The following is a 27,690-nucleotide window of genomic DNA, read 5'->3' on the forward strand; positions in this document are numbered from 1 at the left end:
TAGTTAATAAACAAGATTATCCAGAGAACATTTATAATTGAAACAGAAATCAAAATCAGAACAATGAACAAGTAATATAAAAAAGACCTGCTCATACTTTTCTAGATACTACCTTAATCAGTAAAGCTAGCATATCTTTATCAGTGTGTGTGGGAACACTACAATTAAAGTGGGACTCGTTCAATATGCCGATTAGTTTTGTTAAACTATTTTTTTATTCAACTAAAATTTTTTCTACAAATTCCAAAAAGTAGTTGATATTTGATCCTCCTCAAAAGGAGTTTGTGGACCTTAATGAATATGGAGGGTGAAGGGTTTTAGGAAAAATCAACTTGGAGCTTGTAAGGAGGAGGCCTCAGAGTAGCAAGAAACTTGAAGCACGAAAGACCAAATAAAAAGCTATTGCAGTAGTTCAGGCAGGAGGTGAAAAGCAAATTAACTAGTGTAGGAGAGATGTCCTGGAAGAGAACTGGGTGGGGTCAAAGGAGTGGAGATCATGGTGTGGACCTCCAGAGTAATTTAAAATTCCACAGATATTTTATTAGATTTATTTATTATGTGCTTAAAATAACTATAGTGAAAACTTCTGCCCTCCCAAAAAATTGCAAAAATTAAACAGAAAATTTTATTCAACCTATAATTGTGAAAAATCTAAATATAAAATTATAAAAATTAATTATAAAAGTATAAATATTTTATATGGGATACTCTGTAAGAATAAAAAACAATTCAGTACGATTTCATGTACTTACTGCTATCTATAAGACTTCATATTAAATCCTTATTTTACAAATTATGTTGAATATAAATAATTGTTAATGAAGTTTCAACGGAGGATATTTAACACACTATAATAATTATATATAAACTTCTTTTCTTATTTAAACAAGGATTTGCAATATTTGTCTCAATACCAGAAAAATAACAAATCTGGTTCTGTATGAAACTTATTTCTGTATTTTGATTTAAAATAAGAATAAAATAAAAATGCCTGCTCACACAAATGTGTTAGAAATGGTAGGAGACTTTTACAAGCTCTCTTTCTCAGATGAAAATTTGTTTTGTTATTTTCAGCTACCTAAATTGATTACAAATGACAACCTTGATTGGTTGCAATCAAAGAAAATGAATGAGTTAAGATGTATTTGCTTTTCTACCAGCTAATGACAAGTGCTATATTAAATGATAAGTGCTATTACTCAGTGTCTGCACTAAGGAAGAGAAAAAGGTAAAAAAAAAAAACAACTCACGCACAATACTTGTAAAAATGTGAGAAAACCAGAGACAGATACCAAGAGAGAGCACACACACCTATACCACACCGGCCAGAATATATTTTAGAGCCATAAAGTAGACACTAACAACTTTGCAAAGAACGTAATGCCAATATAGAAAAAATAAAATGTTGAATTAGGAAATAATAAGAGGACAGCAAAAAAGGGTTTAGTTGACATGAGACAACATGAATGTTTAGCGGACTCAGCACAGAACAAGACAAGATAGTATGGAACGCTGCCTCAGTACATACTAAATTCAGTGTCGTGTACATAGCAGTTGTTTAATAAAAAGACCGCTGAACTGCACTAAGGGTCTGCACAGCCTGAACTGTGGAATGACAAAGGTGCAAGGAGTGCAATGGTAAAGACAGGTCAGAGACGAAATGGTTAATTATGGGATCAAGACTGAAGAGGTCAGCAATAGATGGCCTGGAAAAATATGCAAGAATGAAGCAACAAGAAGATGTCCTCCCTCCCCCCGCAGAATAGGTTTAAGGGGGATGAGGCCACAGATGGAAAGAAGGAAGGAAAAGTGTTTATGATCAGAGAGAGGAATCTCAGTATTCTATGCCATGGAAGTGGCATCGTTTAGGGGTAATGATGAGGCCTAAGTAATGTATAATCATACCAGTGTGAGAAAAACAACAGAGTGAAAATTAAAGAACCAATACTGAGGTTTCTCAACTGGCAAGCCAAGGTATATAATACTGGTGCTGACATTTCCTTGAAGATAAAGATAAGAATGTGAATTGAATCTGAAAGTAAGACTGAGTGAAGTACTTGAGAAAGAAAAGGGGAATGACCTGGGGGTCAGAGGAAGTAAAAATGACTGATCTATACAAAGTAATACAGATGAATGGAGGAAAGGATAAAGAAGGAGAAAAGTTACTGGGAAGTGGGGAAGGGGAATCCAAAGGAGGAAGTGAGGAGCAAAGAGTATACCTCTAAACTTGTGAAACATATGAGATAGAGCATCTCTCACTAGAGAGTTTTCCAGAGAAGAACAAACAAAAAAACCCACCCAGAAACAGAGGAATATACAAAATGACTAAAATCATGAAAATAAAAACAAAATGCAAAGGCAGCTGAAGTCTGATTAATTGCAACTACAAAGCTTGATCCTGGAACATAAGTAATGAAATATAATTCCCTTCTCTCAGTAAAGATTCAATTGTTAATTGTTTTTTTAATATTTTTTTAATTATGAGGGAACATTAAGCGGGGGAAGGGGTATACTGAGAAATTATTGCAATGTTTAAAAATTTTTTAAATAAAAACTTTTTAAATGATATTTTATTTTTCCCAATTACATGTAAAGAAAAACTTTAACATTCATTTTTTAACTTGGAGTTCCAAACTCTCTTCCTCTCTCCCTTCCTCCTTTCCTCCAAGTCAGTAAGCAATCTGGTATAGGTTGTATATGTTTGATTATGCAAAACATAAAAAATAAAAATTTTTAAATAAAAACTTTTCCAAAACTATCTTTCTTTTCACTTACTTTTAATTGATATTTAGATTTATTTCTATTATGAATGCATACCACAATCACAGCAGATTAAGGAGTACCTATCTGTAACTGTCACCTATAAAAATCACACATTTTCATATTGCACTACAGTTGATACAGATACCTTTAAAAAGCAATTATCGTGAGATTGCTCTAATAATTAGTTCCCTTAACTTGCCTAAATTTTAAAAGTATTGTCTTAGTACTAATGCATTAATAAAGAAGTACATATATCACTCTTTCCCCTCATAAATTTTTTTATATTTTGATAACTTTTAATATCACTTGTTTCCTTTGTAATCTTATTTTTTATTTTATTCTATTAAAAGCATTCTTCTGAGAAGAAGTCCACAGGCTTCAAACTGCCAAAGGGGTCAATGACAGACAAAAAAGGTTAATAACCACATAACCACATACACACACACACACACACACACACACACACACACACACACACACACACACACACACACACACACACACACACACACACACACACACACACCCAAACCTACACATACACACAAGTTAATGAGATACGAAAACATTAGAATAATTTGCAGCCACTTCAAATAATAATGGGAAAAGAAAATAAAAATATATGTACTATTCTGTTTGTAAATTTGGCACTAAGCAATACTTTTCAGGATCAGCAGAGGGTGCCATTGTTTTGTTAAACTACAGATAATGTTTTTTTAAAAACCAAGAAAATGAAAGATATGAAAATGTTTACACTAAGGAAAAATTAATAAATGCCTCTTTTTTTCTGTTGTTTTATATTTCTTTACAAGGTATGGTAGGAGAAATATCCTAATACCACCCCTCCCCAATCCACCCCATGCAAAGTATGTTTGCTTTTTTTTTTTTTTAATGGCATTGAGACCATCCTCAAAAATCTTGGTTGGCTCAAGTTTTGGACTAAAGGCTCAGGCCTCTGAAATCACTTCTGGATCACCTGAGTAGAAAGCAACAACAACAAATTTCAATGCTTGGTTGGTAGATCATGATGAGAAATTTATATAAGAACACCTCACTCAGCAGAATCAACCTTGAGATGTCCTTAATGCCTATCCTTTTTGGATATTTTTTCTTTTACTATGGCCATATAAATCTCCTTTTGTTGACCACTGAATGATTTCCCAATGTCATATTTGTTCTGATACTGAACCTAAACTACAAGACAGGCCTGAGTTAGGCACAGTCTGGAACATAAGGGATGGATGGCCTTCTAAGAGGGAGATGGAGAGAAATACATTGGGAAATATAGCTACTACTGTACCTACCATTTGCATCTACAAATGTAGATACGTTTTGTAATATACCTGAGACTGACTATATGAGAACCCATTAAACTTTTTCAATCATAACAAGCTATAATACAAACATCAAAATTTCTTGGTATGAAACCCTCACTGGCTGCGCTATACAGGTTTCAAAGTAATTTTTAAAAATGCAACATAGAAATGCTAAGCAACATTTTATTTGCCAAATATAAAATTTAAAGGTGTTTATTTTAATTTGGAATCATAAATTTCTGTAGGATCTACTGACTTCCCATACCCCACAAAATTTCCAAGTAACCTAGATAAAAGAAGTCCAGAAACTAAGTGAGCAAAACATCTCACCAAGAGAAAATGAAACTCAAGATGATTTAAGTGGCTTTTAACTAGGATCTATCATGGAATATACTCTGTACCAGGGAGGAGTCATATCATTCCAGGCACCATAATACCACAGTTCTTAATATTACTTCAAAGCAGATGACTGAAAGGAACATATTCTAAAAGCATAAGGAACAACAGGTCTTTAGGTAACAAAGCCCCCAATAAAGTCTTGAAATGTTTAATTATTATATAACACAAACAACACTCAAAAAAACCACGAAATCATTAAGACATTTTATTATAGTATTTCCATCATACTACTGAAGCAACACAGACAACATGACACTGGATTCTTTATACCTAAAAAACAGTAAAAAATAATAATAATAATAATAATATATTTCTAATAACTGAAATTTGTAGAGTACTTTTAAGTTTACAAAAAAACTTGACATATTGTCTCATTTGAGCTTCCCAGTATCATGCAAAGTAGATCCTCATTTTACACAGGAGGAAATTGAGGCTTACCAAAGAGAAGGAGTTTGTTCTCAGTCCAAAATTTCATTAGTGTCAGAGCTGGAATCGGACACCCAAGATCTCTGGGGCCCAAATCCAGCACTCTCTCCCACAGATTCCACCACACCACCTCTTTTTGCTAAGTGGCTCTCTGGCTCTGCGCATTTCAACCTAATGCACTCACTGGAGAGGAATCAAAATTTAACAATGGAATCTCATTGCCATCACACTAAAGCTAAAAAATCTAAATCTCTATCAAGTCCCCTAGTCTTTCATGTTTTCAAAATAATTAAATGAAATAAGCGAACAAGTCAGCAAGTGTTCATTTTCTATCTTTACCAATACATTTTTTTCCTCTCTGTGCCAACTCTTCCCCTACATCCAATTAAGTCTGAACAAAAGCTTTGATACTGTTATTTGCAAAAACCTTTCCTACCAAATGTCAAGTGAGAAATAAAACAGAAGGTAAGATGCATTTACACATCTCTCGGAAAAATATCACAAGTATTTACTAAATGCCTACTATGTATTTAATAATTACTGCATTTCCACTATTGGTGGCACTTTCACTCATTCTCTTCAGCTCAATGGTCAAGGCAATGGAGTTGGAATACTCCTTGCTCCCCAAGGTCACTTCCAAGTTCTCCCCCAACTCCATCATTCCGTAACCTCTCTTCCTTTGAAGTTCATGCTATATACATCTACCACCCAACAAAATCCTGGTATCTGTTGTCTATAGACTCTCAAATCACTCTCTTTCCTTCCTCAATTAATTTAGTTGTTGTTCAGTTATTTTTTCAGTCATGTCCGACTCTTCAAGATCCCATTTGAGGTTTTTTGGCAAAGATATTGGAGTGATTTCCATTTCCTCCTCTGGCTTATTTTACAGATGAGGAAACTGAAGCAAACAAGGTAAAGTAACTTGCCCCGGGTCACATAGCTAGTAAATGTCTGAGACCAAATTTGAACTCAGGAAGATCAGTTCTATCCACTGACCACCTAGCTGCCCTAATCATTCAGTACCTGGTTAAAAATTTTCCTTCCTCCTCAATTCTGACCCTGGTACTAGAGGACTTCAACATACATACTGACTCTCCCTCAAATACTCTTAACCACTCAGTCTTACAACCTACTCATTTTCTATGAGCTACTTCTCCAACTCATCTCAGTCACACAGAGATTATTCCCTTGATCTCAGTATCACCCACAAACTACCACCCCTATGCTCACAAATTCCAAAGTCTCCCTTTCCAGCTATAATCTATTATTGGCTTTTCACCTCTCCCTCTGCCTTCCTTTAAAATAAAAAAAATTTAAAAAAAAAAACCCTACTCTCCATCCTCACTTTAATATTCAGTTCGCTGACCTCTAAATTCTCTCCTAGGCCATCTCGTCTGTACTAGCCATACTCTTCTCCACTCGTCCCCGTGTTAACCCCCTAATGAACCAATTCAACTGAATACTGCTGACTATATATAACTAGCCCCATCATCACTGCACTGAAAATTGCTCTCCCCAGAGTAACCAATGATTTCTTTTTTCAATCTTTTCTTAATCTTCATTCCCTAGAGTTTAACACAGTGCCAAGTACATATGAGGCACTTAAATGTTTGTTAATTGATTATTGATATTGACTGATTCTCTTTGACCTCTCTGCAGCCTCTGACACTGTTGCTCATCCTTTGTCCTTGGTGCTCTAAGTTTTCATGACACCACTCTCTCCTTATTCTCTTCCTACCTATGTGACCCTTCTTTCTCAGTCTCCTTTGATGAGTCCTCTTCCAGACCAGGTTTTATAACCACAGGTGACCTGCGGGGTTCTGTCCTGGATCCTCTTTTCTTCTAGTTCTCAACGACTTTACTTGGTGATCTCATCAGTTCCCATCATTTTAATTACCATCTCACATCTTCAACTGCCTTTCATGTCTCATAATGGATTTCAGTAGACATCTTAAACTCATTATGTCCAAAACAGAGCTCATCATCTTCTCCCCTAAACCCTCCTCACTTCCTACTTTCCCTATTACTATAGGTGGGGTGTGGAATGTTCAGTGAGAACTAGCCTCTCTGGTATGAGGGCTTCCTGAACCCCTTTTCAGGGCTTGCTCAACAACCTTTGGTGTCCACCAACTCTCACTTGTAGCTCCAAGAAACTACAGCACACACAGCAGTAACACCCCAGTAAGACTGTCTCAGCAGACAGACTAAACCAGGCTGAGAGTAGCCAACTGGTCTCAAATCCATTGGTGATTTCGGTGGATGTCTACGCCAAGTATGAGAAGACTTCCTCCAATACAATGGGCAGATGAGAACAATTTGTTCCAATGGCCATGAAAGTACCTGAAGCAGGTACTGTGGAGCACTTACAGCCTAGTCAGACACGGAAGATGCCCATGTCACCTACAGCATCCTGAGCCCCTGCCAGTGACTCTGTCTTGCCACTAGACTTTGCTCACTCTGGAAGAGAGAGTGAAGCTGACAACTTTGTGTAACTCTACAACTCTTAAATTCATTTCATGAGTAAGTCAAGACATCACCCCATAATGTCACTGGCCCTTGTATAGTCTTTGTTTTTAGAGCATGAAGGTCAGCAGAGTAGACTACATATAACTACAAATTAGATCTTTTCTTCTAAAAATGCTTCTGTGAATATACATTTATTGAAGGGGCTAATATGAATACATATTAAAAACAAAGGATATACAAGAACAAAGAGTAACACCATCATTCTAGTCCCTCAGGCTCAAAACCTAGGGGTCATTTTTAATTCTGTGCTATCTCTCACCCCTCATATATAAACTGTTGGTAAAGCCTGTCAATTCTACCTTTGCAATGCTTCTAGAATACGCCTCCTTCAAGACATCACCTCATGATGTCAATGGTCCTCAAGACAAGAAATCACCCTGTGATATCTCTAGTCTTCTTCAAAAACAAAAGCTGAACACGAGGGTTTCATCACAATTGCACAAGGGTACAATCCAAAACAAGAAATAAAGACAAAGGCAAAATTTCTAGTAACTAAAGAGTTGATATAATCCCTCATTCCCTTGATTCTCAACAGTTAAGACCAGGCCTTGAGTGATACGGGCCAATGACAATCCCATACTCTCTAAAGCATTTTTTCATCTTCTCCCTAACCATCACTTAGGCCACTGACACAGTACTGTCAATGAATTCAGGGGGTCTCTATGCACTACACTTTAAAATAGTTTCAATTAAGAGTCTTTTCTTTTGAAGTTTTATAAGTTTAAAAGTCCCGTCCTGTCCATGTTCCCCAGGAACTTCACCTGTGATAAGGTCCACACAACCCCAAAACATCCATTTTCAGCAACATTCATTGATTAGACTATAATCTGGACTATATGTTACTATATCTAGCAAATTTCTGGACAACAGGATATTCTCTGTATACTGAAGTGTATTAAGATATCAAACATTTCTAATTAACAATCCTAAATAATGTCATACATATTATTTGAAAATATTACCTTTGAAGTACAAAATAGAGCTATTGTCAACAGTGCACAAGATTTTGGTCAAAGAGACAGTCTGGGGAGATTGCCCACTTTGACCCATGAAAGGCAAGCCAACACAGCTTTCCCTTCCTAGTCTCATGTCTGCAGTCTCTGGGTCAGGAAACCAACAAAATCCAGTAAAAGCTACTAAAACCCAACTTTCCCAGGGCAATACTACCTATTCAAAGTAGAAAATGTATTCATATTAGCCACTTCAACTAATGTATATTCACAGAAGCATTTTTAGAAGAAGAGATCTAAATTGTAGTTATATATAATCTACTCTGCTGAACTTCATGCGCTAAAAACAAAAATCAAAACAATTTTGACCATAAAGGAAGGCCAGAAACTGATTCGCTATTCCTGTCCAAAAGCAAGCAAGGTTAAAGTTAGAGAATACAATGTCATCAATTACAAAATTATGAGTTTGAAGAGCAAACATTTCTAAAATAAGGAGTCCACATTCAGAAGCAGAAGTATAGTTCTGAATTCTAAATTCAGTTCCCTTATTAATATATCCTGTACTACTATATCACATCACTAGAAACCACTAAGTGGTATAGGAAAAAGATAAGGCACTTCTCCTAGTCTCCTCTGCTTGCAACCTCAGTGTTGCAGCTCCTAACTCTTGACCACTACCACCCCCACATCCAATCAGTTGCCAAGTGTCATTTCTACCTTTGAAACATAAGGCCTCACCCTTAACTCTGGCATCTGCCATCACCCTAGTACAGGCTCTCATCACCTCTTACCTATACTACTGAAATACCCTTTGAGTTAGGCTCTCTGACTCAAGTTTCTTCCCACTCTAGCTGTCATATCAATTTTCCAAATGCACAAGTCCAACTACGTTAATTCCCTAATTCAGTAAACTCATTGGCTCCTTATTGCCAAGAAGATAAAATATAAAATCCATTTTGACTTTTAAAACTCCTTCATAATCTGACCCATTTCTACACTCCCAGTCTTCTTGCCCCTTATTCCTTGTCTGTTCCTCCTTCCCAAAACAGTCTCAGAAACCTCACTATCTTTACTATCCCACTATCTTCATCAAAGACCTCAGTACCTCTGTCCTTTTAAATTGGAGGACTGAAAGGGAGAGGAAATAACTCCTCCCAAAGCCTCCATTTAAAGCAGGGCTCCCAGGCCAGGCTTTTCTTCATTTCCTGTCCAGCTGCACTTCCTTAGACTGGACTCCAAAATGTCCCCTCTCTGGGTACGTTTCCACCTCCCCCACCTTTTCAGCTTCCTTTGACATGTTGTCTTCCCCCGCTAGAATGTAAGCTCACTGAAGGTAAAGGTTGTCTTGTTTTTTCCACCTTTGTATGTATCATCAGCATTCACAACAGTGCCTAGCACATAGAAGGGTCTTAACAAATGTTCAGTGACATCCCTCACCCATGTATTCTTCAATTCAGTGACACTGTGTTCCTTCATATTCCTTGCACACAAGTTTTCATCTACTACTTTCAAGCATTGTTGCTGGATGCCCCATACCCCTCATGACTGTAATTCTCTCTGTCCTAATCTCTAACCTTCTGGCTTTCCTGACTTCTTTCAAGTCTCTGCTAAATTTCCAACTTCTACAAGAAGGCTTTGCCTATCCTCCTTAATATTATTTTGCCTTCCCTCTCTGATTACCTGTAACTTATTTTGTATATATCTTCTTTGTACATAGTTGTTTACATGTTGTCTCCCTGATTAGACTATACAGCTCCTTGAGAATAGAAACGATTTTTTTTTTTTTACTTATACCGTATCCCCAGGTCTGAGCACAGTGCCTGACAAAACGTAGGTGCCCAAAATATGCCTGATGACTTGAGAATATGAATTATAAATCCTTGTTAGAAAGTCTCATTAATGCACAAAGAATAACAGTAGTATTCAGTGTAGCTTTGGTCATTCTTATTCTTTTCAGAATCCTCTATAAAAGACAGAATCTTTTTAATTCTGTAGTAATAGCAGATTTACTTGATGGTCATATTACAATAAACTTAATCTAATATTTTTTCTTTTGGATACTATTCCTTGGAAACCAAAACAGTATCAATGAGCCATAAAATTCTCAGCATGATGATGTAAATGCAAGGTAGGTAATATCAGCCAGCATAAATGTCCTACATGGAAAAAGTACTTATCTCTTGACAAAATAAAATATAATTTTTAATTTATGAAACTACTTTTTTGTGAAAATACTATATAACTTCCATTACTTAATTCAGCTCATAAAAATGATGGTCTGTAAAGTAATGGAAAATGAAGCAGTATCAAAGTAGTTAATTATTACTTTACCATTATCCATCATTATCCTCAAAGTGTAAAGGACCTTGTTTCCATACAAGTCTGCACAGTGTCCTAAGTTTTCCCTTTCTTTATACATTCTTTATGCTTCTCTTTCTTTATACTTCTTCTTACCATTCATTTATACTGAATAGCTATTTTAAAATGCAATGCTCTTAAGCTAGACAGACACACATTATGTTACATTTGGAAACTTGAGTGAAAACTGGCATAAACAATGTGAGTTCAGAAACATAAGACACCAACCCAAGAATCAAGCCTTCAAGTGACTGGAGCCAAAGATGAGAACTCATCATGTATCAATCCAAGACAGAAAATTAACTTATAGGTCAAATTTGGAACTTGCATTACCAGTATTTACTAAGCATGTTACAAACTTTAAAAAGTAATATTCTCTCAACCAGCTACAATTATACCTAGATACTTTTGTGGGCTATTTTTTTCCTAGAAGAGCCTCCCCCTTCTTTCTATACTTTTCCTTCTACATGTGTACATTTTTCTAATTTGTTAAATACCTGGCTCAGATGTTTCAAAATTTTTCAAAAAATCAGGCACCTAGATAACAGTTTATATTCATAGCATTATTTCAAATATAAACAAGTTACACTGAAAGAATGTGATACTTTGTAATCCACTATGTCTATTTATGTTTTCAGTTAGAACTTGATACTCCACCTGTTCAAGTTTCATGTTTTTCTTTTTTTATTATGAAAAAGTTGCTTTATATCTTTCCCATTGCAAAAACATTTCAGAGCGGCTAGATTACTGATGGGAACCTACACATTGACTTTTTTTAGTAACGTGTGATAGTATAATGTTATTACCATGTTTTATCACAATATAGTTATAGAATGAAAAAATTTCAATCCACACAAATTATCATTAAGAAAAACATAGAATAAGGCAAAATATACTATACGTTGATTAAAATAATGATTGTTTACAAATCAATTATAAGTCTTATAAAAGCATAAAGTATAAAGTATAAAAGTAAAAAAGTATAAAAGAATTTGACAGCCTCTAACAATTTACTCCACATTAAGAAGTGATATTAGTATCTTTACTAGGCCATTTTAATTTTGACTCTGAGTAATTTATTTATAAAGTGCCATAGTAATTTAAATTTGCATTTACAAGATGACAATTATCAAAATGTTTCATGCATATAATTCCAGAAAATTCTATCTTTACAACTTGTGTCAAGGAATTTTCAAAACCAATTCAATTAAGAATGTCCTATAAAAATACACAAGGTAATTCTAAGATCCCACATGATCCAAAAACACTTTTAAATGAACTTTTAGCTAAAAAATAAAATACTGGATTACTATTTTAGTTTTGGTAATTACAATTTAGAAATAAAATGTGAAATAAATTAGACTAAACAGAGTTACTTATCTTAGGTCTGACATTCCACTGCTCAATAAATTCCAGTGGCTCCCTATGACCTCTAGAATTAGGTACAAACTCATATTCTGACATTTAAAGCTCCTCACCACCTGGCTCCAATTTCCTTGTCTGTACTCTATAAGATTCATCTGAATTGGCTTTCTTGTCATTCCTCAATACATCACATCTCCTGTCTCCATGTCTTTGTACTGGCTACTTCCCATAACTGGAATGCACTGCTGTAATGGTAGTTTAAATGGGGACATCTTTCATATTCAGTAATAGGCCCATGTGGTCAGCCTGGGTCCCATGGAGACTGTGGTGGGAGGAGTTTGCTGAATGGATGGAACAGGAAGAGGCGGGGCTACAGCAGAGCTAAGAGGAAGTGAGTCATAAGAGCAGTCTGAACTGAAGGATGCAGGCAAGCCCGCAGCTGGCTGTGAGTGTGAGAAGGGCATTTTGTTTAAGGGAGCTGGTTTGTGGGAAGCCTAGCAGGGGGAAGGCTTGGGGCTGGTGCTGTCCTCTGTGTTGTTACTGTGTATAGATTAAGATGGACTGGGCTTCCTGGTGACTGAATAAATGTTGTGCTTCTGTCTTCCAGGTGGAGAATCTGTGGCATTTTGGCACCATGCCTGCCTTCCTCCACTTCCTCTCTTAAAATCCCTAGTTTCCATCAAGGTTTAACAGTAGTGGCACCTTCTTCATGAAGCCTTTGCTGATTCTGCCTTTACCACTACCTTCTTCCAAAAATTACCTTGTATTTTGCATGTATTTTGTGTGCATATATAAATACATGCATAATATATACTCATCGCTTCACTCAAAAGAATTTATGCTCATTTAAAGCAAGGACTTTCCTTTTTGCCACTGTATTTTTCCAACAGCATGTGCTCACACTGTGTCTGTGTCACATTTTGGTAATTCTCACAGTATTTCCAACTTTTTCATTATTCTATCTGTCATAATGATCTATGTATGATCAGTGATCTTTGATGTTACTATTGCAACTGCTTTGAGGCACCATGAACTGTGTACACCCATACGATGGATGGTGAACTTAACTGGTAATAATGTGTGTTCTGACTGCTCCACCAACTACTCAGTCTTCCCTATTCCGATACAAAAGAATATTGAATTTGGGCCAATTAATAACCCTACAATGACCTTTTAGTGTTCAAGTGAAAGGAAGAGTCAGACATCTCTCACTTTCAATCAAAATCTAGAAAGAACCAAGTTTAGTGAGGAAGGCGCGCCAAAAGCCAAGACGAGGCAAAAGCTAAGGCCATCACCACCCTCACCAGTCAGCAATCATCAACTCAACGCAGGACCCTTCACCAAGGAAAAAGATTATGACTTGCTAAAGGCACAGCATGTTTTAGTAATAAAGCATTCTTTAAAATTACATTCCTTGGGTTTTTTTTTTTGACAGAATACTATTTTACACTTAATAGACTATGAAAGAGTGTAAACATATTTCATGTGCACTGGGAAACCAAAAAACTCATGTGACACACATGTGACTCACTATATTGCAGTGGTCTGGAATCAAACCCGCAATATCTCCCAAATATGCCTGTGGAAAAGACTGGTGGATTCCTAAAATATAAAGACTGAGAAGAAAAAGAAGGGAGAGCTAGAATTATTTAGTGGCCCCTATCCTAGAGGTGAAGATAATGTGACAAAAACAATAAAACAGAAAAATATACAATGTTTTTGCCTTTCTTTGTATCCCTATAACTCAGCATTTGACTGACTAATGACTAACTAAATGTTCAGTAAAAGACATAAATGTAAAAAGAATTAGAGGGAGAAGTCAATGTGGGTCATCATCATGGAGAAAGTAAGACTTGACAAATGACTAGGGCATAAGTAGGAAAGGCAAAGGAAAACAAACTGAGCAAAGGTATGGAAAAGGAAGCAAGCGAAGTATCTGGAGGAGGGGGAAGAGGGAAGAACAAAGAGGTCAGATTGAAGAGGTGAATTTATTTGGGGAAATAGTGGTGTTACTATTAGGACTACTGAGGTAAAATCATATCAGGTCTTTAAAGCTAAATGGTATATAGATTTGACATAGTAAGCAAAAAGAAGTTCTCTACAGGTTTCTGAGCAGGAGTAACAGTAAGATTCTATGACAATGACTTCAAAAACTAATGATGAAATATCTTTCCCACTCTGGCGCAGAGATGACAGACTAGAGTGGAAGTTCTGAAAGAGTTCTTGAATAGCTTTCAAGGGCAAGGAGAATTTGTGAACTTGAGTGGGGAAAAAAATTACATCTTTGTTTTCATTAACTTTGAACTGAAATGTAGCACTTCAATTTTTTAAAAACCTTGTTCTGAGAAAGGGTGCTTAGGTGTGCTGAGGGGATTCATCACACACAAAAAACTGATGAAGCCCTGGGCTATTAGTACAGAATGAAACATGAAATCTCAAGCAAGGTCAATGTGTCCATTCGCTCTGCTTACAAGTAAGGGATTTAGCAGCTAGTTATAAATGAAATAAAAAGTGGCAGTAAAAAATTTTCATGCACAGAAAAAAACAAAAAGTGCACCAAGAGATTCAAACAAATTGGATAATTTTTTACTAACTCGTTAAACTTACATATTTAGTTCTCTTTTTAAAAATTAGTTCACAGTTTCTTATGCAATCAACTTTGCTGTTCTCTGTATAATGAAACATTTATGGTTTTTGATGATTAAACTAATAATAATTTTTTTAATTTAAATATCGTATTATTTAAATAGGATTGGGAAGAGATTAATCTAGCAATCTTCCACTGAAGTGGAGGCAGCTAGGTAGCACAATGGAAAAATGGCTAAAATTGGATTCAAGAAGACCTGAGCTCAAATCTAGTGTTAGTGTGTGATCCTGGGCAAGTCATTTATTCTCTATCTGCCTCAGTTTCTTCATCTGTGAAATGGGGGTAACAATAGTACCTTCCCTTCAAGAGTTGTTTTGAGAATCAAATTGGATACCTATAAAGTACTTTGCAAACTACAAAGTGTTACATAAATATTGTTGTTTATTTATTCCGATGCCTCATCACAACACGGAGGTGACCCTTGGGGTCCTGAACATAAACCCTGGCAGTTCCTGCCAAGCTGAAAAATATCCAGAGGATAAGCCTGGTGACAGATGTTAAAAGACATTTCAGTCATAGAAGAAATTTTAGAAGACTAAGGTATGCAATCTTATAGAAGTACTCACAGTGATGAAATCAAAGACCTGATGAAGCACTGAAATTATCTAACAATTGTTACAAGATGGATTAGAGGTAGAGAAGTCAAGTTGGAGACAATTTTACTAATTGAGGTGAAGACAGCCAACATTAGACTCTTAGCAAGAATAAAGAAGTGAATCAAAGATAGATTTGCCAATGAACCTGTAAATATAGAATTTTAAAGCATGAAAGAATCTTAAAGGTCTATTAGTTTAACCCGCTCATTTAAATAATGAGGAAACTAAAGATGTACACAGAGAATAAATTATATACCTACAGTCTCAAAGCAGAGTCAGGATTAGAATCCAGATCTCCACAATTCCAATCCAATGTTCCTTTTATCATATTGATTATATTATATAAGTGTACAACAACAAACTGAAAAGCAGAAAAGCAACGATAATACCAACTCCCATCTATAAAACTGGAAAGATAGCAATGCCTTTGGAAGAAATACTATTTTTTTCCAGTCATGTTTAACTCATGACCCCATTTTTGAAGGGGTTTTCTTGGCAAAGTTACTGGAGTGGTTTGCCATTTCCACCTCTAGTTCATTTTACAAATGAGGAACTAAAGCAAACAGGGTTAAGAGAGTTGTCCAGAGTCAGATAGCTAGTAAGTGTCTGAGGTCAGATATAAACTCAGGAAGTTGAGTCTCTCAGGCCCAGCACTCTATCCACTGTGCCACCCACCCGAAAACAGGGTCCTTGGAAAGGCAAACCAATCTAAAGAAAAATTGGACCTAAGCTCAAATTCATCTCTAATATGTTTTATCTATGTAACCTTAGGTAAAATACTTGTCTCGAGGCCTAATGTCTTCATCTGTAAAATGAAGGATCTCAAATACATAGTCTCTAAGATCCCTTTTAGCTCTAAGATCTATGATTCTTTCAGCCTATGTTAAATCTGAGGGGGAAATGAGGCATACAAGTGGAGATAACCTCTAAACTACTACTGAAGGTTGGAAGACTGGGAAAGATTAGGGCCAGGTTATGAATGTTAAAAACAAAAGTTTCACATTTATTTATGTTTCTGAAACCATGAAGTACAATTATTTTAACACAGAAAAGCAGAAACTGTTAACAAAAACAACCAGACATCTCCCCTCACATTAACTAGTTAAAAATACCCCTAGCAATACAATTTTAAACCTAAAGCCCCTCACCACCTACTCACATCCTTTGCACTTCAATGATTCTGTAATTAAACTAAGCCATATTTTTTTATTTCTAATGTAATATTTTCAAAACACAAAGCACTGAGTGTAAAAACTGTCAATACAAGAATACAAAGTCCTACCTTTCACAACTGAAAAGAAAGTTCAATTTTTAAACTTCTTCACTATTATAAAAAGAAATGCTTTTATTAACATTAGAGCAAGTATAAAAAAAACTATCACACACAAATTGTGGTTCAGAAATATTCTATCAGAGGCAAACACAATGATGAATTATGGAAGAGAATAAAGAATCAAAGAGTGCAAAGTGACCCTAGGAAAAATCTAGTCAAACTTTTGAGTGAATGCATGATTTCCTTCTATACATCCAATAACAGATGACTGGTGCCATAGCCTCTGCTTGAGTACCTCTGGAAAAAAAGGGTGCTCACTATTTCAAAAGATAGACTATACCATCTCTGCAAAGTTAAAGCTAAAATGGAAAAGTAAAATAAATTCTGTGCTGCTTCTAAGCTTTCAACTTCCTGTTGCTACAACATCCTTTGTTGGACTATGAATTTCTACTTTCCAGAAATTATCAGCTTAGATAAATAAATCTGTGTTTAAATGTGTATAGGCCATAATATACTTGATAATACTTGCCTATAGCTCAGAATATAATTTAAGGATGAATATGTAGAGCTCTAAATCATTCACATAGAGAGGATACTTGAACTCATGGGAACCAAGAAGATTGTCAAATGAGATATACAGAGCTGAGCTTCTGAATCTTTTGTATGTGTGATGAAACCTATGGACTCCCAAGAATAATGTTTTTAGATGCATAAAATAAAATACAAAGGATTACAAAGTAAATTAATTATACTGAAATATAGCTATCAAAAAAAATTTGACACAAAGAGGGCTCCACAGAAAACCCGAGAAATTAATCAATTCTTGCTTTTTCCTCCTAAGAACTGGGAGAGGTCATACTTCAAAATAAGCAAGATTTCATCAACATAAATATTTCTTTCCATTAATGCAGATGATAGCTTCTGATGAGAAGGTCAGGTCACACAATAAATCACAGAAGCAGGGATTTTAATTAAGGAAAGGAGGTGACATCTAGGTAAAAAGCAAAGTTACTAATAAAAGCAATCAGTAGCCAACTCCCATGCTTTCTGCCTGAGTCTACCTTTGTAACATCTCTCATACATGCACCTTTCTTCTCCTTGACATAGCCACCATCCTGGTGCAGCCTCTTTTTTCATGCCTGGTTCATTTCCCTGCCTTAAGGTTTTCCCTATTCTAATCCATCCTCCACTCAGCTATCAAACTGATCTTTCTAAAGCACAGGGCTTGACCTTGTTACCCTCTGTCCAATGACCTCCAATGACTCCCCACTACCACCAGCATCATATACAAGAATCCTCTGTCTGGTTTTTAAAAGCCCTTCAAACCTAGCCTCTTCTTATCTTTCCAATTTTCAACTATTTTATTCCCTCCATCTACTATGCAAAGCAGTGATATTGGCCTCAGCTTGTTCCACACTTCATTTCCTGACAAAGTTTTCATTGACTGTCTGACACAGCTGGCATTCTCCTCCTTCCCCCTCTCCACCTCCTGGTTTTCCTGGCTTCCTTCAAATCTCAGCTAAAATCCCACCTTTTAGAAGAAGTCTTTCCTGGTCTTCCTTAATGTTTTTTCTTTCCTTTGAAATTGTGTCCAATTGATCCTGTATATATGTTGTTTGTACATGGTTGTTTGCATGTCATATCTCCCATTAGACCATGGGGGCTCCTTGAAACAGGGGATGTTTCTGCCTTTCTTTTTATCCTCAGCATTCAGCACAGTGTCCAGGACACAGTAATTGCTTGCTGACTTGGCCTAACAGTACACTATTAGAATTAGTTTGTGATGTCACATGAGAATCAGGTTGCCATCTAACATTACAACAAAGGTTGTAAACTCTGCTTCAAAGGACTCACATAAAGAAGTTATTTTCAGGTTTCTTTCTGATAACAAGAAATATATCTCAGGAGAACTACAGAGCCTCTGGAAAGTGTGGAGAAGGCACTGGGCTCAAAGAAACATGTCCCTCAGAAAAGGGCAAAAGAAGATGGTAGTAGAAAAATGAATCATAAACACAAGAAAGTACCATCACAAGAGTGATCTAATGACACGAAGACTATTCTTTATATTGAAAGACAGTCAACTCTAACATTTCAAACAGGGAATTATAGGTGTGATTAAAACATATCCAAGAACATACCTCTTTCATACTAGTCTATAAACAACTGATTTCCTATGGGTGGTAATTAATCAAGTTAATCTAAAAAGAATAAACCATGAGAAGAATGGCCTAGGTTGTAGGCCAGCTTGGAAAGGATGGGATTGGTCAGTCAGTAATTGTTGTAATACCTGGAAGGTTGTTGACACTCAAAATATTAAATAATTATAATTTTGAATTTTGACATATAACAGTAAGTCTGCAAGGTCCCATAATTAACGCAAGGCTTGGGGTCCAAAGATAAGTTAAGATTCATATGACATTTGCCAAAGTTTTGGTGTCCATTTTAGCATGATCTTTTCCCACAAAAAACAAAAAAGTCTCTCACTTTATAACTTTGCTCAGGCACTTGAGTAAAAAAACAGTATATGGAGATAAAAAGCAACTGAGAAACACCATTACATTCTATAAACAAACTTGAGCATTCCCAGTTCCAAAAGTTACTTGGCTCTCACAAATGGAACATAACTGTGCCAACTACACCAATATTTCTTGGTAAACTGCTTCCAACCAGATAAAGAATGCTATTCTTTCAAAACTAGACAGATGAACTCTTGAGAACCAGATGCACAAGACTTCCTCATTTCAGCCTCAAGATCTAAAGCCAAAAATGAAATCACAATTCCGATAACCAATAAGTTTTCCCCCTTCCAAAAAAGAGAATGTGTGGTTCTTGACCATGTTGTCCTTTTCAAATATAAGTTTCACTTGTGCACAGTATTAGTAACACTGTGCAATGATCAACTATGATTGCCTTACTTAGCTCTTGTCAGCAATACAATGATCCAAGACAATTCCAAAAGATTCACGATGGAAAATGCTCTCCACATCCAGAGAAAGAACTGGAGTCTAAATGGAGATCAAAGAATCCTGTTTTCACTTTTTTTTTGGAGGGAGAAGGCTGTGGGTTTTTTCTTTGTTCTGTTTCTTCTTTCACAATGTGACTAATGTGGGGGAAAAAAATCAAATATAATTTTCACTAATAATAAAATATGTATTCAGTACTTAAAATAAACACTTACTCAGTTCTGACTATATATATGTCACTGCACTAGGCCCTATGGCTCAAAAGGCCAATGAGGAAGGAATAAGCTCACATGAAATAGTCTCATGAAGCATAACTAAAGCCACTTTCTAAAATATTCCATGTCATTTGTAACTTATCTTCTTCCTTAAAAAGAGGAATCCCATTCTTCACAATAGCATTCTAAGCTGGCCAGCTATTGTTTCCCAGAAACTATTATTTCCTAGAAATCCTTTAACAGAAGACTGTTTAAATGAATTCCTAAAGCCTTTCCTTCCTCCATGCGTATAATCACAACACTTTAGTTCACTGGACAACAGATGGCTGGGAGTCCCATTATCATTCACCCAACAAACACAACTATCCTGGAAAGGCTATATTGTGATGTATATTACACCTCAGCATCAGTATACAATGTTTCAGAATCTTGTTACTATTCTTGTCTTACTTCAAATGCATTCATAATTGATACGCTGAATGCAAAAAAAAAAATTGTTATTGTTCAAGATCTCATCACTTGCTTAGACAATTAGGGTACTAGCTTAAAAATCTTCCATTGGATCCAGCATGATACAGTTTGGGCACTCAGCTTAGCCAACTAGCTTCCCAAATGACACCACAAACTTTTTGATTCAAGTCTTTAATTCTTTGGCAACCTTGCTAACATGAAGACTCCCAGAACAGGAACTTCCATGGAACCAGCTGAAGTATACTAGGAATCAATTGCCTAGAGACTTGGATCAGGCTGAGAAGAAGGCCTTGATTCATTTAACATGACAAGCTAGAGTCCAATATGAGTCTGAAAGAATGGAATGGAAAAATATTTAGTAGGTACTTACTATGGGCAAGGCACCATGCTGGGTGCTGGGTGCTGGGGATACAAACAGAAAATCAAGACAGTCACTGCTCTCAAGAAGCTCAAATTCTAATTGGGGAAGAAAACATTTAAAGGAAAGTTTGTGCTAATGTTCATAACACAAGAAAAGGTCAGGTGGTATTTAGGCAAATTGAAGGGTCCAAGGACCATGGGGAGTAATGTTAGAGCAAACACAATCCCCTACCAAGAGGATAATGAGACCAAGACTTAGTACAGAGTAGATTATTAGAAAGAGATCCATTACCAGATGACCTAATGAGTTGAGGGAGGAAAGAAGAAGAGCAAAAGCTATAACTTCAGTAGGAATATAAAATCATCAGGATCCAAGGAAGCAAGGAGAATCAACAGTGTTGAGACAAAGCAAGGGTCAAAAAAAGTCAGAAACCAAACAGATAAAAGAAATAATCTAAGTCTGAGCATTAAGCCATAGTGCTACACTTTCGGCTTCACTCTTCTGAATGTATAACTGTTCATTCCAACTGTATCCTATACTGGCATGAATATTTTCTAATTTTTTTAAGAGATTATTTCTAAATCTGACTAAAACCAAGATAATTCCCGAAAATCACCAAACAACCTAGGGTATCTACAGAATTAGGAAAACATTAAACTAAAATTCAATTAAAATAACGTAAACTAAGTAACTGCATTCTGTCAATCATAAAGGAATGACAGAAGCTTTTGGTGTCTGATGAGGAATACTGAAAACAATTAAACTAAAAATTTTGACAGTGTCTCTCCAGCACTGGCCCAAAGAAAACGATCCTTTGATCCTAATGATAACCATCCAGACCAACATATATTAATGACAGAGAAGGGCAGTTCACAAAATTAACATTGCTTTAATGAAATATAAATTTTTTTAATCCAAACAACCACGTGTTAAAATAATCAGCCTTCACATTTAACTATTTATTCACATGTAACTCACTTTCTGAGACCCTTTTGTTCCATACTTTTAGAAAAAGTAAGCATTTTCCCCTCACATTTACATCACTGAATCCCCTTTGAACTAGATTTTTCTATTTCAAAAGTTCGATTGCATTAGGAACCTGAAATATAGAACTTCACTAAAATTCGTAAGTAAAAGCTCATCAATATTCTGTCTCATTAAATATGCCTTAAACAATTAAGTCAAAAAAGTCAAGGGCACAGAAAAATGTCTGCACCAAAGTCAGCAAAGCACAGATAAGAGCTAAAAATCATCAACAAAAATATGATCTGGAATCACATCCCCATCTCTCTTAGTCTGGCTCAACAGAAAGAGCACAGGACTGGGAACCAGACAGAGGAGACCTGGGTTCAAACTGCACCTCTGACACACAACATCGGGGCAAATTATTTAATCATTCTAAACCAGTGTTACTTATAGCATCAATATTTAACATCAGTTCCCATTTTACAATATTAAGCTTTACCTTAAGGCTAAATATCAGTCATATTAAAGTTTGCTGATGAACCAAACTCTCTCCCTTTCCCCCAATAGTTCTAATGCAAACCACACCCATACTCAATATATTACTGGAATTATTCTAAAAGGAAATAGTCAAATTTAAAACACAAAATTCAATATAAAGAAATCAGCAGTTTCTGAAAGGATACATTGCAATTATGTTTTATTCATGGATCTTGAATAAAATACATTTTATATGCTTTTCTAATAACCCATTCTATCATATTTTAACTTTAAAAAAATGAAAAAAAATTCTTTAAGGTAATTTTCAAAATATCATAATATAAATCATAAGCCTTGAGTTTTCTCTTAAATTCAAACCCTATAAGTACTCTATAATATTCAAAGCAAAACACACTATATTTTATAAAAATCCTAAGAACTGGATGTAGTTGCTACCATGATCCTAAGGTATTGAAAAACAACAGTTTACTTATCCACAAGAGGGGATGACTTCCAAGTTTCTCCTCATCCCTAAATCCTATAAGCCTATAGCACATTAGTATACATTACATCACATTAAATGGAGGTACATAAAAATAAGATAGCTTAGCATTTATGGAGAGTTTTAAGGTTTGCAAAGTGCTTATTTCATTTGATCTTCACAACAATCTAGATATTATCATTGTCCCCATTTTAGAGGTGAGAGAAGTGAAGTGACTGAGGCCCCATTGAATTCTAAGACTTCCTGCCTCCAGGTCCAACACACTATACATTGTGTCGTGTGACCCAGACACTGACATAAGTCCGCCAAAAATATGAGAAGCCTTCATCACTGTATTCAAGAGGCAAGAAATAGGAGAAAAGGTGGGAGGAATACTCTGATGAATTCTTCTTCTTCCTCCTAGGAAAAGAATACAGTTCCAAAAATCCACAAATGTTAAGAAGGAAAATAGAAGCATGCAACCACCAAATGAACTATCCCAGTGTTGATTTTGAAGTTTTCCCATCAGAAGTAGGCTAGCCCTCCCTCCTCCAGCTCCAGGGGTTGGCAGGATTAGCCCTTGAAGTAAGTGCTGTAGCAGACCAGGCCCAGATGGAAAGCCATCACTTCTGACTTCAATCATACCTGAAGCAAAAATTGTTAATCTCAAGATAGGCTTACTCCATTTGAATAATCATTTGGGCTCCAATCTACTCAGATTAGTCATATACTTACCTGTAATCCAGCTGTCCAAGTATGTTATCTTAAGTCATTACCTAGACTCTTTAAAATATAAATTCTTTTGTAATCCCTTATGAAGGATGACCGGTGATTGTAAACAATATCATCTCATAAAACAGAGGGAAGCAACGTAAGATAAAATCAGTTTAAAGAAAGCTTGTCAAGATATCTAAGCAATTATCCTAAAGACATGTAAGGATGAAAATGGATGACTGTAACGGTAAGCACCCCAATATACATGGGGGGCCTGGTATCACAGGTTCTTATATCTGCCTTCATAAAAGGAAAGCAACTTTCAAGGGGTTAACAATCGCTTTAATCAAACACATGTATCATTCCTTTAACCAAGCACATATGTCATTCACCTAGTTCAGGGGGGATAAGCACCCTGAACTTCAAAGAAAATATAGAGAAATCAAAGGTCAATAGACATGGCTTCCTCTGCCTGAATTCAACAGACAGCTGGACTCCCAGCGTCTGACCATAGTTACCAGAGAAGGAAGCAATGACATCTGGGTTTTCAAAGGGAAGGGGGAGGAGGAGGGGGAGGGCAACTCCTTAAAGCAGCTTCCCAGAGTCCTCCTCTGGCATGCAAACCTTCTTACAAAAACTAAGCCCCAAAGTAAAACCTCACTCTCATAGTATTTAAGAGCCAGAGAGCATAACCTTCTGACCCAGTGCCTCAATAGAAAAAAACAAAAAGTACTTGGGACCTTCCTACAAAACAACTCTCCTAATCAAGCTTCCCTCAATGGGCAAGCCCATCAATGGGTGGGAAAGATCCTCCTTAATCACATTATTCAATCAGAGGCACTTTTAGTAAAACAAAAACAGCAAAAAGATCTTAATTTGATTGACCTTACAACAATAAACAGAATAAAGAGGGAAAGGGCCGGTAAAGACTACTATGACAATTCATTTTCACCATGAAAGAAACCCTCTTACTTGGACCCTAACAACACAGTCTTGTACATGCTTATACAGGACAGTGAAATAGCAACATTGAGGACAAACATGGGGAAAGTGGTCAGACTGGACCAAATGAAGATTTGTGCTGGAGGAAACAATTTGGAGAATACTAGAGAATGTTTATCGAGAAGGAGAGGACACAAAAGGCACAGAGAACATGTCAGAGTTTACATATTAAAAACAAAAAAAGAGCCAATAAGTCAACAACTACTGACTCATATCTCAACTACCTCAACTACACATCTTTATGCAATTCATCTATACATACACCAAGGGCACCTTTATTGAGGGAATTTATAGAGAACAAGCAAGCTTCTTCAAGTAATAATAAGCAATGTACCACTTCTTTAGCATTTCATAACTGATAGAAACATGAAGAGAACATAAGATTCCAATGTGCTTATCATTTATAGATTATGAAAAAGCATTTGATTCAACAGAGTAATACAAGACCTTACAGGCTCTTTGCCAACTGTCTCCCATCCATACATAAAAACTGTTCAAGAGTCTTTGAAAGACCTCAGAAAAGTAATCATGCTCAAATACCCTCAAGGGAGTTTAAAACAGTAGGGGGAAGGAAGGTGGCCTCACCAAAAAGGATTCCCACTGTGATGAAAGAAATTCAGCAGAGTTCCAGTTAAAGTGGGTTTTTCAGTGGATGATGACATCCTCTATATACTCCTATTGCCAGGCGACTTCGTATTGCCTGAATCAGGTCCTCAAACACTAAGAAGGCTCCTAGAAAAGATCTAGCACTCCAAAGAGTTTGGCCTAAACATACAGGAAAGACCAAGAGGAATGAAGAATGTCTACTACTCATATTGAAATGCATTTCTATGGAAATCCTACAGAGTTTGCCGATTAGTTTGTCTATATGGGTTACAGAGTTTGTCAATTAGTTTGTCTATCTGGGTTATATAGGACAGACAGGTTGGGCCCAAAGTTTAAAAAGGATGAGAGCAGGTTGAACTGCCTTTGAGAAACTGCAGGTTCCTTAAATGGCACCTAGTTTCCTCTAAAAGCAAAGTCCACCTTTTTAAATAAATAAATCTTTGAGATTTGCTATCTGGCAGTGAGACATGGAATAAAACAATTTCTGAAGAATTGAAAATGAATGGCCCTCAGAGAGCAATGGGGAGGCAAGAGGTAGGTGTGAGCAGGTTTCATCCTATAACCACAAAGGACCTTCAAAGAAGAAAAGGAGTAAAATATGGCACTAACGATTTGTTAGAAAGAGAAAACAAGCTGGAACCCTGGCAAGGGATAACACTGGAGGGCTCATTATGTCAGAAGAAATCTAGGAAAGCCGGAGGCACAACGGGTAGACTTCCCTGGAAAAAACTCGTGGAAAGACATGAACAAGCCACATAGGATGGACAAACATAGGGGGGCTGCAATCTGCATGGCTGGGAGAAGTCTCAAACTGATGACCCATCTGAGAATCTGAGAGAGAACTAAGACTTGCTGCAGAGGTGCCATGGCCACAACTGAGCTACCCCAAATTCAAAAGCCATTTTTGCATAATTTTCCCACTGTTAAACAGTAAAGTCTCTCAAATCTAATTTTTCATTAGGAAGAGCAACTAAATCAGCTCCTAATTAAATATAAAAGTTTCCATAGAGCCTATTATTATAATATTTTGGTTTTAACATTTCACCTTGTCTAGCCCAAATAAGAACAAAACTAAGAGAATAAAAAAGTAAAAGTTAAGAGAGTAAGAAGAGCTAAAATGAAAACCAAAATTGGAAAATTCCTTCTATTTAATTTTTAATTGCCTGGAAATGGAGAGGGTATAGAGGAAAAGTCACCAGCAGGTCATCTACAAACCTAGATAATTCATATTTGACTACTGTTATCAGGATGCATTTTTCATACTTCTTTAGTATTCACTCATTTAGGATTTGTTCTAGTATAATAATATTCAATATTTACTGCACAGTTTGGTTCTTACAGTAAATGGGTCTTAGCAAAAGACTACCTAGAAAATCTAAAAAGCAATTTTTAAAAATGTCTAAGCTTACCAGAGAAAATTTTTTTCACCTAAAAAACTTATCATTATAATAATGTTAAACTCTATTAGCTCTGAATTACTACATTTTTATTAGCATTCTAATTTCTAGATAAAGATATAGCCACAACAAACAATGAGACCAACTTTTCCATACTCATTCACAATGTGTAAATCTGTATTGTATGTTGTACAGGTATTTTTCCATAGCTGTGGTTAACAGTAAGGTAGAAGAACAGCACTCTAATTTACTGGTATTAAATTTTAGACTTGGAGTTACTTAATTATTTATACCCTTTGACCCAGACATTCCAATACTGTTTATATAGCCCAAGAAGATTAATGATGGCAATACAAGACCCACATATACAAAAAGTGATAGCAGTATTTGTTTAAAAAAAAAATCTGATAACAAATTATGTGACTGGAATTATCTTGTTTTCATAATAATGAAATGCTTATTTCTGTTGGTGACTGTTAAGTTCATATTAAAAAAAGAAAAAAATTAAACTACTAAATTATGTGCCCATTCATTACAGATGGAACAATGTGTAGTACATGAATGTAATGGAATAATATTACAGCATAATAACAATACGCAGATTTCATAGAAACATGAGAAAACTTGTGCAAAGAAAAACAACGAAGAAAGCAGACCCCAAAAAACAGTATCCACAAATATTTAAATAATGATGCTAAAGGAAAAAAAAATCAGATACCAACACAGATATTGGATGATTAAAGAACAATTCTTAGTTTCTATTAACCAATTTTTAAAAAGCGGAAAGTGGCACACAAAATTATTTTGGGAAAAGGTACGCTGTGGGAGGTTTAAGTATTTACTGGATGGTGTCTACAATAAAGCAAAATGTTATCAATAAAGTCATTGTAAAACAAAGTTTTAAAGCTTTAAGCTTTTAAAACTGCTGAGCACATAAAATGCTACATTAAATCAACTTAGTTGATTAAAATACTGTAGTGAATATTCATTATTAGCATGGGATCAGAACTTCCTAACCAAATTAAGTCTACACAATTTCTAGTACTTATTTTCTCAGCTGCCTAATGACCCAGGGAGGTTAGGTTGCAAGGACATAATAATTGCATTAGCCTTTCTAGAACTTTACTAAGTAGACTATATTTCATTTCTTAGAGTTCTACAACAGTTCACAGTTGGGGAAAAAAAAAAAAAAAAAGCCAAGTACCAAAGTTCTAGAATACCCCTGTTATGTCTACTTTCACTTCAGCACTTTCCCCGGCAGCTCCCAGTCACCTACACCCCAAGCAGGTATGGAACTTCCTAGTGCCTTCAATTCTTCCTTCTAATGTAGCCATCAAAACACAAGAAAAACAAAGATTCCTACCAAGCATTCCTAAATCTTATCCAAAGGAGTTAATCTCATTAAGGAAATCTTAACA

At 35.9% G+C, this 27,690-nt stretch overlaps 1 protein-coding gene and 1 long non-coding RNA gene across 6 annotated transcripts in view; one reads left to right on the forward strand and one right to left on the reverse strand.

Moving 5' to 3' along the window:
• Window positions 1-27,690, reverse strand: part of MPP7 (MAGUK p55 scaffold protein 7) — a 287,051-nt gene that overhangs the window by 222,558 nt on the left and 36,803 nt on the right. For 3 of the 5 annotated variants that reach the window (XM_072651828.1, XM_072651830.1, XM_072651825.1), the window contains exon 1: window positions 12,217-12,717. The exons of the other annotated variants lie outside the window; for them this stretch is intronic. The gene's annotated coding sequence lies outside the window, so the exon portion shown is untranslated. Of the gene's footprint in view, window positions 1-12,216; window positions 12,718-27,690 lie in introns of those variants that run through there. 5 annotated transcript variants of the gene reach the window in all.
• On the forward strand, window positions 12,439-13,511 carry LOC140532850 (uncharacterized). Its single transcript, XR_011976698.1, has 2 exons — window positions 12,439-12,548; window positions 12,711-13,511. It is a non-coding gene; the product is annotated as an uncharacterized lncRNA (long non-coding RNA).

Source organism: Notamacropus eugenii, chromosome 3 (assembly GCF_028372415.1).
Source record: "Notamacropus eugenii isolate mMacEug1 chromosome 3, mMacEug1.pri_v2, whole genome shotgun sequence".
Classification (NCBI taxonomy): Eukaryota; Metazoa; Chordata; class Mammalia; order Diprotodontia; family Macropodidae; genus Notamacropus; species Notamacropus eugenii.